At 40.2% G+C, this 13,745-nt stretch overlaps 1 protein-coding gene across 4 annotated transcripts in view; it reads left to right on the top strand.

The window, feature by feature from the left end:
- erfl1 (Ets2 repressor factor like 1) overlaps positions 1–13,745 on the top strand; it is a 127,672-nt gene that overhangs the window by 88,507 nt on the left and 25,420 nt on the right. The window contains exon 1 of one of the 4 annotated variants that reach the window (XM_054783064.1): positions 2,703–2,945. The exons of the other annotated variants lie outside the window; for them this stretch is intronic. The gene's annotated coding sequence lies outside the window, so the exon portion shown is untranslated. Of the gene's footprint in view, positions 1–2,702; positions 2,946–13,745 lie in introns of those variants that run through there. 4 annotated transcript variants of the gene reach the window in all.

The following is a 13,745-nucleotide window of genomic DNA, read 5'->3' as shown; positions in this document are numbered from 1 at the left end:
CATTTATCATTACGTATTATTATATCACTTTTATTATTGTTTTTTTCATTAATTATCCTCGTTTTAATATTACTACTGCATCCAAACTCATATTTACATACATACGCATATACTGTATATGTACCTTTTCCCCGACTTAAGAACAATTCGACTTCAGAACGGTCGTCTGGAACCAATTGTGTTCGCTGGTTGGAGACTTAGTGTATTTGTTTTTTACTTCATTTAACCATTTTTATGCTTGAAAATGCTAAGAATATGTAAAACTTGTTTAAATATGCATTTATTTTACTATTAGACCATATTCAACCATGAAACAGCGTGATTTATTAATTTATTTAGTTTTTAAAAACCGTGATAGAGTGAAGTTGTGAAAATTGATCTGCGATGTGGTGAGGGATTACGGTATACAGACGTCGAAAAGTCCTTACTAAAAAAATGAAGAATTAAGATTCAGAAGGGATGTAGTGGTTTAAACCAGGGGTTGGAAACTTAAGGCATACAATTCGAAAGACAAATGCAACAGGGAAGTCACAAATGCTCAAAATATACAGGTATATCTCCAGAAAGTAGCACATCGTTGAAAAGTTAATTTATTTCAGTTGAATTCAAACGTGAAACACTTATACAGTATTTCATAGACTGTCTACGCAGAGTGAAATATTTCAAGAATGTATTTCTTAATCTGTAAATCATTTTCATGATTATTGCTTAAAGCTAAAAAAAAAAACATTCAGTATGAAAAATTGTAAAAAAAAAAAAAAAAGTTCTATATTGTAAACTACCGGTGTTGCGCTCTAATCTGCAAATGTACTGCATAACGTCCTCAGCCTTTAATTGCTCTCTTAGTCTGAATCAAATAACTTTTGCACAATATTCCAATTTATTGACATGATTAGGAAAAAATTAGGACACCCCGACTGCCTCTGGACCGCTACACACAAAAGGTTGAAGAGGTTTCAAAACATGCACCACATACTGTGTTGCCTGTTTGTGACAAATGCACCACATGGTGGCGTTATTATTAAACCCCAAATGAGTCCAGTGTGTACCAAAATTTGGTACACACCTTTCTGGGGGCTAACAAGCACGAAAACACGTCTGCCGTTAAGCAAAGTGTCTTTGAATTTAGCCACTAATAAGTCACTGACAATTTGATTGAGGATATCTGTATTACGTGTTTGTTCACATCTTCCAAAGCATGCTGACCACAAGCCGTAGGGCACAAGTGTCAAACACAAGGCCCCGCCACATCATTTTATGCGGCCCACGAAACCCTTGGAATAATGCATGTCAATAATGCACTTCACCTCTGCCCTTCTAAATGTATTTGATGTGTTATTTTGACAGAAAAATTGCACTGCATGCGGTTCTTCCAAACGTCAGTATTATCTAATCATGCAGCAAGATATTCCAAGCATTTCTCAAAAACAAATACTTGAATGTCTGCTTGTCACCATGACATTCTCACTACACTTCTCATTTCGAAGCAAGTTATCCATCAATTTGTTAGTAAAAATATAATAATCTAATGCATGGGCAACTTTAATAATATTATGAGGTTATATTCATATTTAAATTCATAAAAACTGACACTTACTAGTGGCCCTCTGAGGGCAGCCATAACGGCGATGTGGCCCTCAATGAAAATGAGTTTGACACCCCTACGGCGTAGGGGGTACCACAAAGGTCTTTAGTCATATATACTGTACCTGTATCGTACTCCAGCCCAGTTGGGGGCGCTAGAAGCGCCGTCACTGCTACACTAGCAATGATAGTGGTGATAATGATAGTTGTGGTGTATCTTAGGGTAACAGGTGCAGTCTGCACCTGTTTGCTATGTGAGTGATAGGGTTTATGGTTTGTGATGGCACAGCTTCCCATTCTCTCGCTCTCTATCATTGGCAATTTGTATGGGAGCGCTCACCTCTCTGCTCCCAGCGCACCCACTTGGATTTCATCAAGCTGTTAACCCCACAAGGCCTCAAATCCGGTTACCACTGTAAGTGTTTTAAAAGTATTTCAACCACCAGGATGCGTCATGCTGAGACCGACCACACTTGAGCATAACTCTGTTCACTTTGCTTTACCCGCCCCACGCTTTTCTGGGCCGTCTCGCCGGAATTACACAAAATTAGATGCGTCTGCACCGTCTAATAAGAGCTGTTTCCAAAAATTCTGCCTTTACAAAAATAATGATTATTTTGGTTGTTTAATTAATTTTAAAACATGTCACATAATAATAATTATTATTATTATGATGAAGGTCACCCAATTAATTTTATTTAAATCAACTGGCTTTGAGGGCCAATTTTAATAGAAGAACTGAAATAAACAAAAATGAATCCAAGTTAGCATTGTTATTTGCAGTATTATTCATATTAAGAAGCAAGTTTTCATTCCTTATAATAATAAAAATAATGCCTCCAGAGTGCATAGAAAGTTAAGTTCAATCTCTGGAGAACTACAGGATAGAAATACAGGAAGAAAAAGCTAATCAATGTATTAGCAAACCGATTAGACTAATCAGATGTTTCATCCTTTTGTTTCAATATGAAAACAGAGTAGATTTATAACCCTCCTCCTTCCTGCTTGTTTCCCTGCATGGGAATGTGCAAAACATTAGAAACAGCTCCAACTATGATATAAATCACAAAAGAAAGTAAAATAAATAAGCATAGCGCAAAAGTGAACATTATCATCTTTGCAAAAGCAGTTTTGTTAATTAAATTGTGCAGGTCTGTACCTAACGAACCGTCCAGGATGCGTTCACCGACCGTTGGGTTTTTGGAAATTGTGACAAATTGCCTAAAAAGTGCATCCGTAACGAATCACTAATGAAAGGGCATGAACGCATAAGGCGAGGGCAACGTTTGAATTAGCTACCCCAATACGCCGGAGTGGTCAGAGAGAGGGGCGGCGACGTGAAGAGGCAGAAAAGATGAGAGGTGAGCCTTGAGGAGGAGAAGGTGGGATGATGAATGGATGGATGGATGGATGGGGAGCATGGATGAGAGACGGAGCATCATGAAAGCGTGTGCATGCACCTAGCCTCGGGTGCGAGCTCCTGCAAAGAGGATGATGAAACCTTAATTAAAGTCAACGAGAGGAGGAGGCTGCAAAGTTGGTTCAAGTCCAACATTTTTATAGTCATATGTTGTACTTATTATGCTTTTATAATAACGGGCCTACTTTAGTAATATTTTATAGATGCTGCGTGGGCCGACTTTTTATGCAACATTGTTTTTTTGTTTTTTTAAAGAACGCTCATATTCATTCAATTAATCCGGTCTCTTAATTCGTTTATATATTTATATATCCGGGCCCCTCGCCATCTCTCTCGCTCTATCTCTCCCTCTCCTCTTTTCCATCTCTCTGCAACGATTATCCTGCCGTCTAATTAGAAATCGATGGCGCTGGGCCGGCGGGTGTTTGCAATGTGTTTGTGGACGCTCGCAACAAATTCCCCAAACAGGAAAAAAAAAAAAAGACTGAGAGAAGCGAGGAAGAGGAAACGCTGCATCACACACACATGCACACATACAATGACTTTCCCGCTTCCAGCTATAACTCTTCCTACTTAAAAGCAACAGACTAAGTTACAAAGGGGAGAAATGTAAGGAAGGAAAAAATGAAAGGAAAATCCATTTTTTTAACGAAGGACGCTTGGGAGTTTTGCAAGATCTTTTAGGAAAACAAACACTTAAAATGTAAAGCCTGCATCCAAACACAAGGCATTATTATTATTGTTGTTGTTGTTGTTATTATTATTACAACAATAAAAGTTTTTTGTAGATTGATTATAGACAAGATACACATCCATCCATATTCTATGCTGCTTATCTCACTAGGATTGCAGGAGTATGCTGGAGCCTATCCCAGCTAACTTTGGGCAAGAGGTGGGGTACACATAGAGTCGCCAATTAACCTAACATGCATGTATTTGGAACGTGGAAGGAAGCTAGGATAGGCTCCAGCACACCCGTGACTCCAGTGAGGATAAGCGACATAGAAGATGGATGGACGGGCTTTCTGTGTTCAATTTGACTTGAGGGACCATCGTTCTTCATCCTCCCGATCCTCTTAAAACGAATTAGCAGTTGCAGCATGATAAAAAAGAAGTTTTAAGAAAAGAAAGTGAGCTTTTTTGCAATTGTATTCGTCACCACTTTTTAAAAAAAATGTAGTTATTTTTAAGTTATTGGTTCCTCATCCTGCAGCAACAATGAAGCCAGAACACTGCCATTACATTTAGGCATTGAAAATAAATGTTGGAATTGTCCTAAAAAGTTGTAGTGACACTGAAACAAATTGAAAAATGAAACACAGACGTTTGAAAAAAAAAACAATATTATCCATATATAATTATACATATTTCGATGTCTTCAGATTTCCCTTTCATAGTGATGACAAACAGGACAAGTGTTAGTTACAAATACATGCATATTTTAACAAATTATGCGTATTGTTTGTCTAAACTAAGCATTTTCAAGCATAAACATGGTAATACATGAACTAAAACACAAATACAACACATTAAGGCGCATATGTAGTATTCTACACTGGTTGCTAGGTGTGGCTTGTCTAGGCGTGAGACGAGCCCCAGACTTGATCGCCGGAACAATAGGCTTTTATTGCAGGTTTGAATTATCTCACAACAGGAGCAGTAATCATGACATAATAAATCGTAATAGTAACAATCATAATAATAACGCAGGCTACTGTTGCGGCTGTAACCCATGCCAAGCTAAAACTCAACTCTGAACCCCCGACGTCACTTCCTGTCCTCCACACATCTGGAACGTCTTAACTGACACACAAGAGCACAAGTTTTATTTATGTCTTAACTGGCTTGCATCACTGTATTGTGATACTGTATTGGGTAATTGTAAAGTTTAGCTGGCAACCAGTCCAGGGCGTACCGCGCCTCTCACCCGAAGACAGCTGGGATAGGCTCCAGCATACAATGTACACTGCTCTCTGTCCTGGCTGCTCAGTATAATGTGGCTAAAGCAACTGTAGCCTAATAATAATAACACAAAAACATCTGCCAATTTTTGGCGGAACAGAAACCCACGCACACGATCTCCAGCACGTGGACACATAGAAAGTAGCCACTTAACTTAGCTAAATAAGATGACATTAAGATGAACTTTCCTGATTTCCTGCTCCTGCTAGGCCCCCCCTGCACCACATCAAATCACTGCCATTCCTTTGGAACTGAATAAAATAAAACTGCAAAAGTCAAAACCTGGTAATTAACAATGTACACTATAAAAAGTGGACATGAAGGGAAAAATAAGACTAAAAGCACACAACAAAGTATTTTTATGTGTGTGTCTACGTTTTATATAAAAAGGGAACCTTTTTCAGTACCTCGTCCAATGTCAATACATTTTTTTCCACGATGCAAAATGTTTATTTTCAATGCCAAAACTCAATGGCAGTGTTCTGCCTCCCATAGTGTCGTCCTATCACCTTCCCTCCTCGCTTTAGTTATTTTTTCCTTTCTTCTCAAAGCCTCGAAGCGCTTTCACGCTAGCCGCTCTCGTCCAACATGCTTGCCAAATCACTGCCATTAAGTTGGAACTGAATAACATAAAGTTGTACAAAGCAGGGAGTTGATTGCAGTGGCACTCGTGAAATTACTGTAAATTTACGAAAGGCACTGGAAAAAGATCTGAAAAATCTGAACACTGACGTTGAAAAACCCTTAACATAAAAATATCCAAATGAAGGCATTTTAAAATGAATGAAAGTGTCGATTAAATCTTTTTCAGTGCCAGTGCTTTTTTTCAGTGTCGATGCATTTTATTCTGCATTGTTTATTTTCAATGCCAAAACTTAATAGCAGTGTTCTGTCTCCCAACCTACTGTAAGTGACGTCGTCATGTCACATTAGGAAGTGCAACGTCACCTTCCCTTGTCCATTTGTTTTCTCCTTTCTTCTCAAACCCTTGAAGTGCCCCTGACCCAACCATGCCTACTCACACCAAATCACTGCCATTAAGATGTAAATTAATATTAGCTGTGTTTCAAATGGCACACTTCCACCACTTCAATACTACACTATGTACACTGCGTACTTTGTTTCGGAGAGCACAAATTTTGACAGTCTATATATATAGACAAACAACCATTCACACTCACATTCATACCTATGGACAATTTAGAGTCGCCAATTAACCTCACCTGCATGTTTTTGGGAATGTGGGAGGAAGCCGGAGTACCCGGAGAAAACCCACATGCACACGGGGAGAACATGCAAACTCCACACAGAAATGCCCAAGGGAGAATCGAACCCAGGTCTTCCCGATCTCCAGACTGTTACTGTGTTGGCCAACGTGCTAACCACTAGACCACCGTGCGGCTCTTCTTCTACTCTCCCTTTTAATTGTGAATTGCAACCACTTGAGTTAGTCCCTCCTCCTCTGGGTGGCGATGATTGAGTGTGGTTAGGCTCCATCGCTGCACGCTCACCATTTGGGAGGTGTTGAGTGCAACATCCGGGTACCGACGATGCACTGCATTTTGTCGTCCTTCTCAGTGTGAACACACTTATGCACTCAAAATGACAACCGGAAGTGTGGAAGCGCACGAAACGCAGCATAATAGAAAACAATAAATATCCAAATACAGGTGTAGGTATTTTTTTAATGTGTTTTATTTTTCTTGTCATGTGACATTAGGAAATGCACCCTAATGTCACCCCCTCTCCCTTGCATGATGAGGACAACTTTTCTTTTTTTTGTCATTGTTGCTTCGCATTACATCAACCCCTGTGATGCTTTGCTCGAGCCCAAACTATCAATCTGAGCTCCACAGGGTGTGTGTCTCTATGTGTGTCTCACTATCCTTGCATTTTCTGTCAGTCTGTCTCCCACCCCCCCTCATTAAACGTCCCTCACCCTCTCTCTCCCTCTGTGAGCATCTTCTTCTTCTTCTTCTTCTTCTTCTTCTTCCTCGGCGCCTCACTCACGCTCCCCTTGCCCGTGGCTATATGATCGTGAAAAATGTGTTTACAAAACTCGCTCTCTCACAGATCAAACTGTACGGATGAATCAAAGACTTTGGAGAGACAGGCAGAGTAGAAGAAGAAGAAGCGGCCAGAGGAGGAGGAGGCCTTAGCATTTTTTAAAATTCTATGTCTTTTTTTTTTCCCACTCCTACATTTCTGTCTCTAGTGGTCATACAATATCTTTAAGGCCCCACAAACAATGGATGTCTCCCAGTTAAACATGAGATAATGCAATATTGATGTCTTTTACTATGTAACGCAGTCCTGGCTCCATTCTGGCTGGACACCCTTAAAGAAAACCATAGCCACACTGCACAGATGCTGCACAATTAGCACGTCCCTGAAGGGTTTTTGCCAAAGCGTGGGAGATGCGGAATTATCACGACGTTAGCATCAGGTGACCTCGCTCTCAGACTCGCTCAGACATTTGCTTTTCTTCATGTAGCTCCACTTCAAGCAACCTTAGTTTGCTAGGGAAAGATTCCGCTTCGGTAAATGTTGAAAATGTTCATAAATCTCCATCAATAGAATTTTATTGAATCGATTAAATCGGCACGTTCGAAGACCGGAAGATTAGTGCAACATGCGACACGGACGCACCAGAAATGATGATGCAAGCCCGCATTTTTCCCATCCCTGACGTATAATGTGCTTTAATTGTATTTTTTCCCATAGGAACTTCTATAAATAGAAATAATCCATTCCAGGCCGCCATTCCAAAACTTTTACCAACTGTTTAGGCTTATTTTTTTTACATAATGATTGTTTGCAAGTGTCAAAATAGCTGCTTTTAGTAAGAAGACATGAAAACAGTACAGTTTATACTCACCCATATGTTTGATGATGTGTGTTTATTATTATTATTATTATTATTATTACCATTGACTTAACTCAGTGGCTAATTTCCATGTCAAGGATTGTATGGACAGAGACTTTGCAGTTAGATGTTCACTGAGCTGAAGTCTCAGGACATTTGCTGAACTTTTGGATTATTAGTCCTCTTTTTGTTATTGTTAATATTGTCATTTCAACCATATCGCACTGAGCAGCCGGGACAGAGACACCAGCACTATTTTTGTCGCTACTTAATCCCCTCTACATAACAATAAGCTCCATTTCTGGCTCTATGGTTACCATTACACTTATCGGCTTTGCCATTACTGGTCCCATGCTGTGACGTCATCACTTAAAATAAAATACAAAAAAGCCTAAGAAAAACTTGTGCAGTTAGACGCTCACTGAGCTGACGTCTCAGGACATTTGTCGAAGTTTTGTATTATTAGCCTTCTTTTAATATTGTTGTTGGCTTAGACCATATTTTACTGAGCAGCCGGGACAGAGATGCCACTGCTATTTGTGTTGCTTCTCAATCCCCTTTACACCACAGTCATTTACATGTTTGTTTTTTTTGCTTGTCATTACCCTCATACCCTTGTAACACAAAAACACCGGTAACACAAAAAGCCAAAGACAAAGCAAAACACACTCCTGGGCGACATTCTTGTGTTTATTTTGGGGCATGTTTTTGGGTGATTTCCGACCTTTCTAAGGCTCCACTGCACATATGCCTATTTTGCAGGACTTTTATTTTGGAGGATCCTTTGCTGCCAGGGTGTAAATTTGAGCTTATGATGAAAATAGTTTTGTTGTTTTAAATGGTGATTATGTACGGAATCATTTAAAAAGGGAGCAAGTAAGAGGAGCGTCAGAGGAGGGTTAGGAGAAAAGGAGGGTGGGGGAGCGATTATAGCAGGTTTTATGTATGAGCTATTGATTGAGTCGGTGGTGACTTCTTGAGTGGTTAATTTGGGAAGTGAGAGCGATAGAGGGAGTAACTCACTGACTAGAGGGGCCGTGCCGGATGGGGAGGGGAGGGATGAAGACTGAGATACTGTATATTTGTGGTGTACTGTGTAGCTGTTTTACTGACTATGTTTGTACTAACAGTCAAAAGGTGGTGTAGCTTCTGTATTGTTCCTCCATTCTCATTTTATTGTATGACAAACCGCCCCCACCGTTGACCCCCAAAATGAGCTCTCTACAGGCGTGAAGTTGAGCCCACAGGACACTCATCTGTTCTGTGGAAACAACAGATGGTTCCCTAGTTGTCAATGCGTCACCTTGTTAGAAAAAGTAAAAAAAAATAAAATAAAGTGAGCTGCATTCACAATACAAGTGTGACAATTGTGATTTTTTTTTTTGTTCTCCCACGTGGCCTAGTTCAGGGGAAGAAAAAAAACCCCACATGGAATCAGGTTATGGTCATATACTGAAGCATGGGTTTTGGAGTGTAAAGGGACATGTTTGATATGCCTAAACAAAAGTAAACAGTAAAAAATACAAATACTGGTTTGTTTTGGGCATTTAATAGAATTCCAAATCCACAGAATGTCTTCTTTGTCTTGAATTTGTCTGACAATTGGCAATAGCTTGAAAACGTACATGACTGCCATCTGCAGGACTGCACAGTGCGAGCAGCCAAGTGATGCCTCGACGTAGCTGGCATTTTTCCACCTTTTCAAACAGTTGACTTTCTGCCTTCAGATGTAGAATTACAGCCACAACACAGGCGGAACAGTGCCTTTATGTGAGGGTATTCCACAAAGCAGCAATTGGCATTTAGCTGATTCTGGAAATTTGTGTTGGTGTGGAAAGCAATTTCCTGTTTTTCTGTATGAAAGAGGCCCAAAACGGGATATTGCTTTGTCTCTGTGATACCAGAGCAACTCAGCTTCTTGTCAGCATGTGGTGTGTGACGCCAGCAACAATTGCTTTCAACACAACAGAGTGGGAGAAGTGAGTGTTAAATTCCCTTCATGCCTCTGTTACCCCTCGTACCACCTCCCATCCGGAAAATTCCCGGATTGACTTCACAACACTGTTGTGGCTTCACACAAGTCCCTTTGACACAGAGGCTATCCACACGGAAACGTTTGCAGGTCAAAACGGAAAACTTCAATTTCATCATTTCAGCCTCTCATCCACATGGAAACGGCGTTCTGGGTGGCCTAAAACAATATTTTTTGAAAACGGCTGGCAGAGAGGGACAATCTGAAAACACCGGCTCGTAGTTTCCATATAGACGAGCAATCCGCTGCTTTTTTAAAACGACGATGACGGCGACCCATTGCCGTCATGTGAGCAAGAGTGAGCTTTGACGACAAGCCAACATAATATCTGAATATTTCCAGTGTCATGACTCACCGCAGGTATTTTCTTGCCTTCTACTCCCAAAATGACGCACATGTAATTCCACTGTGTCTTAAGTATTCTTCTACAGTATAGTGTGTCACGTGGTTCTGTCTGCGTGTCTATTCACAGCACCACACGTAGGCGTGCCTTGTGTATTACATCCTTTTCACTCAGTGATCCGTTCCCATCTGGATGCAGCTATTTACTAATCCGGGACAGTGTGGTCCCGTGTGGACAGGGCCACATATGCCGTCCTTTCTATGTTACGCTTCTTATTTTATACAAGCAGGCAGCTGTGTCCTGATATCTGGTGTGAGATTTCATGCCTGTCGCTGTGTGAAACCGCACACCATTGCCAAACTGAGTTCTGTATAAAAGGCTAAGGGGCTGTCCACACTGTAACGTTTTCAAGTCAAAATGGCAAAATATTTGATCATTTCAACCTTTCATCCACACAGAAACGGCATTCATGGTGCCCTGAAATTGTTTTGGTTTTTTTGACAACGGCTTCCAGAGTGGGAAAATCTGAAAATGCCAGCTTGTCGTTGCCACGTAGACAAACAAACAGTTACTTTCTGTAAATGATGATGCCACCGTCACGTGACCAGAAGTGACAAAAGCAGTAGTACATCCTAGGTTCACCCTGACATGTATCTGAAATATCCCTACCTTCTTGTGGGTAGTATATCTAAGTACTATGACTGGCATTACTCACCCCAGTCGACGTTGTCTTGATATATTTTGTCTTCCACTCCACAATGACTCACAGTAGTAATTCCACTTCTTCGTCAGTCTAGACAAGCCTTGGAAATCGGGAGGCTACGGACTTGATGCGCATGCGTTCTTTCGTTTTCTATAGTTTTGGTGTCACATGGTTCTGTATCAGCTTTAGAACAGAGGTTAGCTTCAGGAAAATATCAGTTCCCGACTAAAAAAGGGGGAAAAACAGTGCATCTTTATGTGAAAAGATACATTTCAAGCATATCTTTCACCATGACACAAATGTTTTTTGCATTTGTGACAGCTCAAATATCTAAATAACGAAACCAACATAAACGACACAAAAAAGGGGTTGTTTTACATCAAAATAACAATTTATTGAGCAATATAACACCATCAACTATTTACATTGTCACATTTAGAACTGAACTATGTGTGTGCGAGTGCATGCGCTAAAATTTCCCTGCCATGTGTACCCTTTTGCATGCTACACTCCTCCACGCTCTCTCATTTCCTCCCCCCTGTCATGTGTGACCCTGCCGAGCTCTTATCAAATGCACCTCTGCCACCTTGTGGCCGTTTTTATGGCTTAAAAGTGCTCTGAAACGGTAATGCATTAGTGTTGAGTTGCATCATCACCTCTTTTTGCCTCTCGTGCAAAAAGAGGTATAAATACGTATTAAATGAGTTTAGCGGGCACTGTAAATGACTCTGATTTGACAGTTTTGCCCTGTCTGTGTGAAATGAGTGTCCAGTTAGCCAACCAACCAAAACTGTGGAAGGTCAGCTCGCCGTCTTCTTCCTCTGCTCTGGTGCACGTTTTGATCTCTCAGCCCTGAGATCAAAGGCTCTCTCTGACTATTAGTCAGCGTGAGCCATTGATCCCTTATTGATCTGCACGAGACGCCGCCGCCCAGTCAACAGCGTGCACGCGCCTCTGCCTCCCTAAAGCATTTTTTTTTTTTTTTTTACTCGGGTGTGTGTGCGCGCGTTTGGCCAAACTAAACTCGAGCTTTTTTTAGCCGCAGGACATGAAACAATGAGGCCCGAGCAGGTTTTATTAAAGCGCGCTTTCCCTCCTTTCAACTCTGGCGCGCGGCGGACGAGCCGGCAACGGAGAGCGATCGATAATTAATGACGATGAATAATTTAACCGTATCGATTGATACGTTCTTCTTCATCCTGTTACCCCCGTCTTTTCCTTATTTTTTTTTTTCACCCGCCATCCATACGATATGTACTACTAATACATCCTCCTCGATGCTCACCTCCTCGTCAACTTGTTGGACTTCTCCTCCTTCCAGGAAAGTCTCAAATTGTGTTGTGAGCAGCACTCACTTGAAACTTTACTGCTTTAGCTCGCCGGTAACAAATTACGCTGCGATATATGCGGAATTATGCTAAAACTGTATTTCCGCCACGCAGCTCAAGGCTCGCTCCAGGCTTGTAATCACCTGTTGCCCTGGTAATCACCAGTTAAAAATAGTCCACAGAATAAAGTACTTATTGCTGTTTTATAGAGAAATTGTTTGCTTTCATTATTGAAAGACATAAAGCAAGATAAGAGGACATGCTCAGACTCTGTAGTTCAAACTAGCTGAAAACAAGTACCCCGATTGTGTTTGGAAATTGTGATTCTCATTTTATGTTACTGCTACCGAAATCTTTGTGAACAAAGGCGTTTCCTTGGCTAAAATGTCCAAAAACTCCTTGCCATTTTGCTCAAGCTAGCTTAAAAAACATGTATACATCCATAGCTACAGATAATCTCCATGAGGTTTTTTTGCTTGTGTTAGTAGACAAATTGCAGTATTTTAGGTATTAACATTGAAGGCATATAGTAGTTATGTTTGTATGCTAACTACCAGAGGTGTGGACTCGAGTCAGAGTCGAGTCACAATTTCGATGACTTTGGACTTGACAATATGATCAAAGACTTGCAACGTGAGTTGGACTTTGGCCTCAGTGACTCAGGACTTGGCTTTAGTCTGATGACTTGAAAATACTTGAGATTTTCAGTGAATGTGTTGAGTAAAATGGGTCCCAATGCAAAGTATTCAACTAACGTGATCGTTATTATGTAATTCCAGGCAAAGACAGCATATTTTCCCTTTGAATCTGCCTCATTGAATGCATCTATTAACGTCCAGTCACGTTTAAGGACAAACAACGAATGTGTGGATTACATTCCTGTGCACTAGGCCTGTCGCGATAACAAAATTTTCTGGATGATAATTATCCTACAAATTATTGTCGATAATTGATATTATTGACAACATTTTTTGAGACAATTTTTTCATTAATTTTATGGCAATATAATGAGAGTAAATCGTATACTTTAATTTCTCAATAGTATTTAACATTGTGATTGGAATGTCAAGAGCTTTTAAATAAATTAAACAAACAAATAGCATAATAAAGTAAATTAAACAAACAAAAAAGACCAAAAAAAAACTAAATGAAAATAAAATGGATACAGTCTCTTTTAGCAAAAATTGAATTTAAATAAAAATCTCAAAAATAAGCAAAAACTATAAAAAAATAGACCCTGTCTGTGCTAAGGAAAAACAACACTCCGGTAAAAACCACACACACACACACGGTTATGTAGTGTATTGTTAAACTAATGTAGGGGGTCATATTTGAGCTGGACAACATATCTGTGTTGGCGGAATAAAATGCAATGTTTCCGATGTCTTTCAACAACTGGTGTTTGTGACTCGTACGTTCTCCCAGGCAATTCGTACTGTCTGTCAAACATTTCTAACATTTCCCGAAATGTCGGCTTTTCAACCGTATTGAAAGGTTGCATTTCTTT

This window comes from Dunckerocampus dactyliophorus, chromosome 7 (genome assembly GCF_027744805.1).
Source record: "Dunckerocampus dactyliophorus isolate RoL2022-P2 chromosome 7, RoL_Ddac_1.1, whole genome shotgun sequence".
NCBI classification, from domain to species: Eukaryota; Metazoa; Chordata; class Actinopteri; order Syngnathiformes; family Syngnathidae; genus Dunckerocampus; species Dunckerocampus dactyliophorus.
Note: the sequence above shows the minus strand (reverse complement) of the source record. Positions and strands in the feature narration are given on the sequence as shown.